Source organism: Pleurodeles waltl, chromosome 7, assembly GCF_031143425.1.
Source record: "Pleurodeles waltl isolate 20211129_DDA chromosome 7, aPleWal1.hap1.20221129, whole genome shotgun sequence".
NCBI lineage: Eukaryota > Metazoa > Chordata > Amphibia > Caudata > Salamandridae > Pleurodeles > Pleurodeles waltl.
The window spans coordinates 770,582,100-770,591,866 of NC_090446.1; the positions used below are offsets into that span (position 1 = coordinate 770,582,100).

The window sequence follows — 9,767 nt, forward strand, 5'->3', positions numbered from 1 at the left end:
TGTCTGTGCATCCACCATTGTAACGATTGTCGTGCTCCTATCAGAAGACGCATTCTGTCCTCCCAGCGGCCTGTGCTCTGGTTCCAGTTGCTTTCCAGCGCCTCTTGAAGAGGCCTCATATGTAGCCTGGCATTCGGGACAATGAAAATGCACGAGGCCATGGAGCTCAACAGAGATGTCACCTGACGGGCCGTAGGTGCGTCGGACCTCAGAAGGTCTTGACACTTTCTCCTTATTGATAACAGTCGTTCCACCGAAGGATACACTCTTTCGAGCTCTGTATTCAGTATTGCTCCCAGGTAGTGGAGGTTTTGTGTTGGGATGAGGGTGGACTTTTGGTAGCTGACTTGTAGACCTAGAGATCTGAAAATACTGAGCACAATGTCCAGATGGTTTTTCGCCTGCTCCAGAGAGGAGGCTTTCAGTAGCCAGTCGTCTAGGTATGGATAAATAAAGTTCTTCTGCTTCCTTAGATGCGCCGCTACCGTTGCTACACATTTTGAGAAAACGCGAGGGGCAAATTTTAGGCCGAAAGGAAGCACCTTGAACTGATAGTGCTGGGAGGCTATCAGGAACCGTAGGAATTTCCGATGTTTGGGAATGATCGGGATATGAAAATACGCGTCTTGCAGGTCTATGGACCACATCCAGTCTCCTCGTTGCAGCTGAGGGAAAATCTGGTGGAGAGCCAGCATCCTGAACTTTTGCTTTTTTATGTACTTGTTCAGTAGTCATAAGTCTAGAATCGGTCTGAAAACTCCTTCTCAACCCTTTTTTGCTACCAGAAAGTAGCGGGAGTACATCCCTTTCCCTCTGTGTGCGAGTGGGACTTTTTCTATTGCTTTTTTCCATAAAAGAGCGTGGGCCTCTTTGTGTAAAAGGCTCATGTGAGCCGGATTGCATTTGGTTGGTGGCAAGTGAGGAGGAGGTTGTCGGAAAAGAAGAGAGCACCCATTCTCTACAATGTTCAGCACCCATTTGTCTTTTGTTATGCCACGCCACTCGTGAATGAACGCTGTGATACTTCCCCCAACCGGAGTGGTGCACGATGTTAAGGGAAGCGAGTCCTCATTGTTTTGCAGGAGCTTTGGGTGTAGACTGCTGAGGTCTGCTTGACCCTCGGTCTCTTCTGGCTTTACGAGATTGGAAGAGTGGACGCCCTTGTTTCTGTTGTGGCCTCTGGGACCAATGAGGGGCTTGAACCCTCTGCTGGAATGGGCACCTGTTGTAAGGTCTATACCTTCGCCTGAAGTCTTTCCTTTTCTCAAGGCCCACTGCCCTCATGGTGTCCACTTCCGTCTTCATACGCGCCATCTCCTCATCTGTGTGGGTTCCAAAAAGCGAGTTTCCGTTGAACGGAAGGTTTAGGATACGCTGCTGCGCTTCCTGCTTCAATCCTGTGAGTCTCAGCCAGGAAGACCTTCTCGCACAAACCCCATGCGCGTAACCATGTGCTGCTAAGTCTGCCCCATCTGCTGCCACACTGATGACCTGATTGGAGACCAGACTTCCCTCCCGAAGGATCTCCTGAAAATCCTGCCTGTCCTCTCTAGGCAGCTTTCCTGTGAACCTGCTCAGCGAGTCCCAGATTGACCGGTCGTATCTGCCTAGGAGTGCGGAGGCGCTGGAGACCTTCCTCACGAAAGCCGCCGTGCCACACATCTTCCTCCCCAGAGAGTCCAGGTGTCTACTCTCCTTGTCTGGTGAAACCGTGGAGGATGATGCCACTGAGTGTGTCTTCCGGGCTGCGGCCAATATGACTCAGTCCGGCGGTGGATCAGTCCTGAGAAACATAGGATCTTACTCAGGTGCCTTGTATTTCTTTAAGATCCTAGCAGGAGCTGATCTGAGGTTGGCTGGTGCTAAAAAGGTGTCCATGTTGGTTGTAAAAGACCAGGCATCAGCTGTAACAATTTCTTTGAAACCGCCCTGTGTTGCAGGGTTTAAAAGATCACGGATGAGGAGGATGAAGGCTCCGGGAGCTCAATATTCAGCTTTTGTGCTCCCCTGAGAAGTACCTCGTTAAAAGTTGTGATATCGTCCACTGGGGAAACTCTAGCTGGTGGAGAATCCGTTAGGGTCGGAGAGTACTCTCTTACTGAAGACCCCGACGATGTGGACCAAGGAGACCTTCTGCGACGGCGTGATCGTGATCTGGATCTTCTCTGGGAGCGTGACCTGCTCCAAGATGTTTTAGCGGCGCGTCGAGGCCTAGTGGCCGACTGGCGAGACGCAGAACGAGCCCGTCCTTCCTGCGCTGTTGGCGATGGTGTTCTCGGGAGAGAAACCGAAGGTGAGTACATCCTTGAGTACTGCGAGTCTGGAGTAGCAGTCATTTTATTAAGGCTCTCCAACCACCTTGGCAACAAGTTGATAGGCGAGACATGCCCAGACGATGCGGCTCTCGACCGTCCAGATGAAGCACTCCTTATGGAGACCACAGGAGTTGTTGGAGTGGTCTTATCCGCCGGCAGTAGCTGACGCTCTTCTCCTTGTGAGACAGGCAAAACTTGTGTCGACGTCGACAGTTGCAACGACGTCGAAGGGAGTGACGTGGGTTGCTCTGGTCTCGACGTTGAGCGCCTCGACGGTGACCGGCGGTCCCTTGACCGCGACCTGCTCGACGTCGTGTGCCTCGCCATCGAGTGATGGGCCATAGACGGTGGATGTCTTTGCTCTCGCCATTGAGGCAATTTCGACATCGTCTTTCGTGCTGTCGAGGGGTGCGAGGCCTTCGACGGCGAATGGGCACGCCAGTGCTGGCTCGACGGCGATCGGTGGGTTGCCGTCGATGGAGATCTGCCCCTGTGGTGGCTATGTACCTTCGACGTCGTATCCCTCGACGTCGGTCGGGTCGCGATCTATGACGATGTGATGTGGCAGCGATGACGTCAACGGGGAACAAACAGGTACCTTCCTACCTGCTGACGTCGATCTAGCCTGTCTCTCCTGAGAATGGCTTGTTGGTTGCCTGGGAAGCGAAGAGGACGATGTCTTCTGCCTCTCATGAAGACCATGAAGTCTGATCTTCTCCCTGTCCTTCAGAGTCCTTTTTGACATGTTCTTGCACTGTCTGCAAGTGTCAGGGCAGTGACTCTGAGGCAAACACACAATGCAAAGAGAGTGTGGATCTGACTGGGCCTTCTTCTTCCCACAGGAAGGGCACTTCACAAAAAGAGAAGGCATTTTCCAGTCAGAAAAAAATCTCTTGACTCAGACAAAGGTGTAAAATGTCGAGTGAAAGTAGAAAAAACGCTGTTTTTAAGTATTTTCTTGGGAAAAACTCAGAAACACTGAGAGCTCAATGCTCCAGGATCCTCTTAGAAGAAGCCTGAAAAAAGAACTGACCTAACTGTGAACCAACTGTCACCTCTCCTTTACCCCTGAGGCATGGTGGGATACTGGAGGTGCTCAGGGTCTTAAAGGCACGGTGCCAGAATTTTATGGTTCTCCTGTGTTAACCTGCATGCAGCCTATTGGCTAATAATGCTCCATTGTTTTAATGCAGTTTTTTCTCTTTTTTCACTGATGTTGCTACTGCTTCTTTCACTGGGCCCAGCTTTGGGGCTTTGGAAAGTTTTTCTCTTATTGTAATTTTGAAAGGGTCTGTGAAAATGAAAAAAAAAGCTCCATAGAAATAAAGCATTTTAGCCTGTTTATGAATATAGTCTGCATTGCTGCTATACACACATATACATGAGTTTAGTATGAAAATTGTCTACTAAAAATGCCATATATATTTTTTTCGTGCATATGTCATACTTTTATATGTGTGTATTTTATGTATGCTCCGGGGTCCCAGCACGAGGGCGGGAATATTCAATGTTTATGACTATTGATGAGGATCCCCTGGAAGAGAATGAGGTAGGCGTATATAACATAGCATGCCCTTCGGTCCTAAATGTATAAACAATTACTTAGACTCCTGCCGCCCACCCCTCCACTGTCAGTGCCTTCCTTTCATAGAATAGAAAAGCGCGTACTCATTAATTTGAGCACTTCACAGATAAACGCAAGTCTCGCTATAGCAAGCTGGTTAACGCAAAAACAACAGCCAAATAGACAGCTTGTCGGGTCACGAAGCACTGGTGCGAGGCGATCCTGTGTGTAAAATGTCAGAATGTAGTTTCAGGACCTCTTGGTTGTGTTTGCTGTGGGTAACTTGATGTTTACTTGTATTTTATATTGTAACTTGCCGGTTGCACTTATGCCGATAGGTTTCACTATGAGTGAACTGTAGCAGCACTATCGGGCTTTTTTTTCCATTTAATGTGGCAAGAAAAGTCCGTTTGGGAGTTTACAACTGCTAATAGCTGTAACTCGGAGAAATGCGAGACCCTATTCCATTGAAATTCTTGCTATTTTTTGTGATGCAGGTACACTTGTTTAATGTTGCTTTGATGATGCTTGATTAGCCAACACTGCGTAATCATCATCTACTTTTGTCAGAAGTCTTATCAACTGAGCATTGTCTTAGTACTAGATAACATCTAGCTTCTGATGGCTTGCAGACCATTTTGTTCAGCACTCACCTTAATGCACCAGTGAGCACAGTGGCATCACTGCTCGTGTCAGTACTTATTGAACTTAAAAGAGTCTGGCATGGTTCAAACTGTTGTAGTTACTAAAGCAGTTTGAGTATGATAATTTTCTACTTCCGTATGTAGTTATTCAGTACTAAAGTCTTCACTTTCATAGCATAAAGCAGACAGCATTCCACTGGAAGAATAAACATGCCTCTGAAGATATTTTACAAGTCCATTAATGAATCCGTAGTTTGCCGCACATAATGAATAATTAATAGTGCTTTCCTCCTTTTCTCAGACTCCTGACAACAAAGATGATTCTCAACAACCAGACTGACAAGGTAGACATCACCTTGAAATGGCACACTGTTATTATGAAGCGCCCTAGGAGGAGTATTAGTTGGCACTTCAACCGTATTAATGTTGAGCTCTGTCTCACAGGCAACAATCATAGGAAGCTTTGTGTGGACCACTGGTGGGTTAACTGCAAAGAGTTGGCCACTGTGAAAATGATCTGCAGCCATGTGTAAAACATTATTAAGGGTGTCACACTGGGCCTTCCTTACCAGATGAGGTTTGTGTTCACTCATGTCCCTATTAACGTATTAATAATTCAGGATAACTGCTCACTCGCGGAAACCTGTAAGGTATTGGGGGAGAAGTAAATCCTCAGAGTGTACACGAAGCAAGGTGTTAACTGTGGACTTTCTCAAGCCCAGAAGGAAATTATATTAACTGGTTTCAAAATCAGCTGCCTTCATCCAGCAAGCTACGACTGTAAAGAACGGGGAAATCTATAATTTACTGGATGGTATCGATGTTCAGAGAAGGGCAATGTCCAGCAGTTGGAAAAATAAGCTTTGTAAGCTACCAACTGTTGCATATTTATTTATAAATAAATAAATACAGATGGTCTGCAGAAGTAGCATCAAAAAGATCTTTGTAGACCGAAATTAAAATAAAAAAATATATTAAAAAGAATAATAATGCTTTTCTCCGTTAGGAATGTAACAAGCTGCTACCAAACCTACAACACACAAGCACTGGCAAAGCCAACTGATCTGGGATTTTGAAAGTGTGCGTGTTTGTAGTAATAGATGCACTTTCTGGCGGTGGTTATGTGTGTGTGTGTTGCAGATGGGTGAGGAAGGCAGTAATGTGTGGTGTGCAGTGACAACTGGACAGTTAGAGGCAAGGATTGGGCAAGTGGGAGAGCATAAAGATAAACCCTGCAGACTATTAGGGTGTTGAGAAGACAGGCAAAGTTTAACCAACCCATCCATTCATAGGAAATAGTGATCTATCCTGTCCTTGTGTTCAAGCCACACTAGTGTCTATTATGGAGTGTTCTGACATCCCTGCAAAAACATGAGACTGACGATCAGCTTGTGGAACCATGAGTAACAACTGCTACAGTGCCTCACATAAATGCAGTCCAGAATTTGGGGAAGTCACAGCACTCTCACTGTTTGTGCACAAGATGGTAATAATAGCGTGCTTTCACTGATGTGGGCTTTGGTTCTGCATTACTTGTGAGAGAGCATAACTTGTGCATAACTTGTGCCGTTATGTCTCATAGAAATGTGAAATAAGGGAGTGGTTATTTCCTTATGTAAAAATGTGAAAATGGCTTTTCAAATAATGTGGTGCACCAGAATGCATACAAGTGCACAGATTATAATAATCCTAGGAGTAAACCACATTTATTTATCATTCGCAAGTATGTTCATGTCATAGTGTTTTAGAAAATTTTATTTCCATAATAATTTTATATTCACTAAATTAATGTGTTTAAAATCATGTAAACTAAGGTACATTTACGTAAATGTTAGTTTGGCCGGAGTGAGGGCCCGAAGTATTCTGTGTTTAATCTCTAAAGTGAGTTTGTTTTATTGCATTTTCCGCTAGGCTGCAGGTGCAGTAGAATGAGCCTGAGGTTAATAAGAATTTTATTGTGCAGAAAAGAAAAGAAGGCCTGAGAGGACTTGTTACCTGGAGACAGCAGTCAAACAACCCTCTGAATTCCTGAGCAAGGGAGTGAACCAAGGGATGCTTAAAAGTTCAGCTAAGGGATTGATACAGTTGTTGTTTAGGGGAAAGTTTCACCTGTGATGTCACTCCCTGGAAGAAATGAGATTTCAGAGTGGTATAGTTAGCTGAAGAGCAGATTCTCTTTTTCCCTTTGAGCAGAGGGACCCTCTGAGGTACAGACCTCTATCTCAAAAGACTTAGCGGCTTTATGCTGCACACATCTCACTTGACGGAATCTTCTACCGAAGTTCTGTTGTACTGACACTTTTCTCTGAGCCCTATTTCGATTTTAGGATAGTTATCTATTTCAATTGTTAGGCAGGAGTATTTATCTTTAAATCCAAAGAATCCTATGCCTTTTCTTCAATTTTGTATTGTTGTTCTTTAAATATTGGTTTTCTATATGTAGGTTAAGTTTAGAGTGGTTTGTTGTTTTAATTCCTCTTTGGTAATGTTTTACATTTACCCAACAGTTTTGAGACTCATTTATGTAAGTTTGGCTTTCAGTCTGCAATAAACTTTTAAACTTTAATTTGGTGTCCGGTATTTAATGTGTGGCCAGCAGGTTACACTGCAATTGGTATTTGGGAAACAGATTAAAAAGTATCTTCTCACCCCTCAGAACTGAGGACAAGATTAATCGAGCTCAAGAGTTTAGAAATAGTATCCAGAGCCGGATCACATGTACAGTGTCAGTGTGTGTACACAGTGTGTAGAGTGATCTATTTAGAATTGGTAAGACGTTTGGAATATGTAATTTGAGCAAACGAAATGTTCAGATGTGTGTGTGTGTGTGTGTGTGGTCTCTTGCATTTATCATGATGAAGAGTGAGACCTCTTTTGCCACAGCTGTGTGCTGTTGGTTGAAGGTGTGTGCAGTGACAGCAGGTATATTGTTCTAAGTTAGTGTTGTTGAAGAGACAATTGTCGCCATTTGTATGTTCACTGGCACAATGTTGGATATTTAAGGGAGTGGTGTGAGGGTATAGCAATATAATTTACAGAATTAGTACACAGATGCTTCACTACCTCAAATCAGCTGTGTATTTTTTCCCCATATCATTATGAAAATAAATATATATATTTTAGATTCCCTTCTATGCAAGCAGCAAAAATGTTGCAAACAGATATGTATTGGTATTTGTTGCAACACTACCAAGTTCTGTGACATGACCCATGCTTGGGATGAGATTACTATTTCTGGCAATAGATTTCCTGAGTGGATTTCCTTAGTGGCTGGTATCATAACAACATGGTTCTTCTCAATCATGCATAAAAAAAATGGTTTTTAATGCTATTTTTAGGTCTGGCATAAGCCAGAACCTTTTGATTTTGCTAAAGTTGTATGTAAAATGTACTTAAGGGGTGTTCAGCCAGCTCTCTTCATCTATTAGTCTTATATTGTGCCATTAACATTTTTCTTCTTCCTACTGTAGCACACAGCATGATGCAACAGATCATTCCACTTCAACAACTCATTGACATCACTGACAGTAACAGTATTCAGCCCTTTCACGGGGAGAGCATCTACACACCAAGTAGTTCTCCTAGTTGCTAGGGACTAATAAGGCAGTGTGGACGTTTTGAAACCGAAAAATATTTTTTAATTGGCAAGGGCTCAGCAGCAATAAAGTTTTGCAAAAATCATGACAAAACTAGCTTTGACAAAGCCGACCACAGAGCCCTGCTCCTGCCCAAAGATCACCAGTTGTGTTGCCCAAAGAAATGCTAGGTCCCAACCCGGGGACCACAGTGGGCGACTGAGAAGATATACTGACACTGTTTTTCAGTGATGTGGCGAAGCACATGCTGCCACTCTGCTAGCTGCCAAGCTTGCTAGCCTCAATCCATGCTATGGAGAGTGAGCATCCGACCGCCATACCCAATTTTGACACTGGAAGCTCCATCGCCGTTGCCAGAATCCTACTTGCAAGTATATCTGCAGCCCAGGAATCGGATTATTTTAAAAAGGAAGCAAGTATACATCTAATGCAAAAAAAAAATTTTATTGCTCTTTATTGAGTTGTACATTTCACCTTCACAGTGCTACAGTGCTGTCCAACATAATAATGATAGTTTTTTTCCCCGTGCCCCATGGCACAGCATGGAGCGAAGGCTGGGATTACGTGAAAGTTCCCCTTTTCTTGTGGTTGTCCGCATACTGTGGGAAGTGAGGAAGAAAAAAACCCTTGCAACCAAGTGAACACCAAAACTATAAATAAAGAAAAACGTTTTTCCCATGCTCTCGCCTTGTTAGTAGTCTAAGTTAACTCAGGACCCTAACCGGCCCCTGCTTCCTTGTTAAATCTGCCTATGGTGTCCATTGTTTGCTAATAAAATCATTTCCCTTAATCTCTTGGGTAAATTTGCATGCCACAGCCTGCTGTTCCAGGCTCTGCCTGGCGAAAGTCTACTCCTTCCACTACACCCTGCCCCGCTGAGGGACCAAGGGGCCGTCCATACAGTCACTCAGTGTACTCATTGCATTCAGGGAAGTCTGTCAAGATTGAACTCCAGTTTGATGACATAAACATCCTGTATTATTGCACCCTGTATGGCCCCAGTCTGTCAACTTGTTAAATGCATGGCTGTATTGAAGAAAGTAAAGGAAATGTCTCTTTACTTCGATGTTATTTATTAATTGAATATAAGCAGTGTAAATAACCTCCAAGCGCTCTGACAAAACCTGGCTCCCCTCCAGATCCCCAACCTCATTCGCTCGTGATAAACATTCCAAATAACAACCTAGCAACTGGAGCTAACATTCTACATCCTCGGACTTGTGTAAATACTACATTGAGTTTTTTTTAAGTTTTTTTTTTAACAACATGATAAATACTCTACTCCAACATCTTCTACATACAATTAATTTAAAAAATACATGACAATAAAAACTACAAATTATATAAAAAAAAAAAACAGATCAATAGTCAAAACCAAGGCCAAGCCTCAGGGATAAGAAACAAGAGTAAAACCTGTAATGGCAATAATTACATTTTTCCTTATTGATGAAAACTCCAGGGTAAGAAAACAAGTTACTTACCTGTAACTACAGTTATCCAGTATTGGTATCTTTCATAAATTCACATGCTTGAATCATCCCCGTCGTCGAAGTGGGAGTCCCACGGTACATAAAATAGCAATAATTAATAAAAAAAATTTTTTTGCCATAGGCTATAATGGAGCCAGAAATTGCTCACATAGCCTATC

The 9,767-nt window shown here is 43.7% G+C and overlaps 1 pseudogene; it reads left to right on the forward strand.

The window, feature by feature from the left end:
- Window positions 1-2,648: 2,648 nt before the first annotated feature.
- Window positions 2,649-5,383, forward strand: LOC138246961 (large ribosomal subunit protein uL6 pseudogene; annotated as a pseudogene).
- The last annotated feature ends 4,384 nt before the right edge of the window (window positions 5,384-9,767 follow it).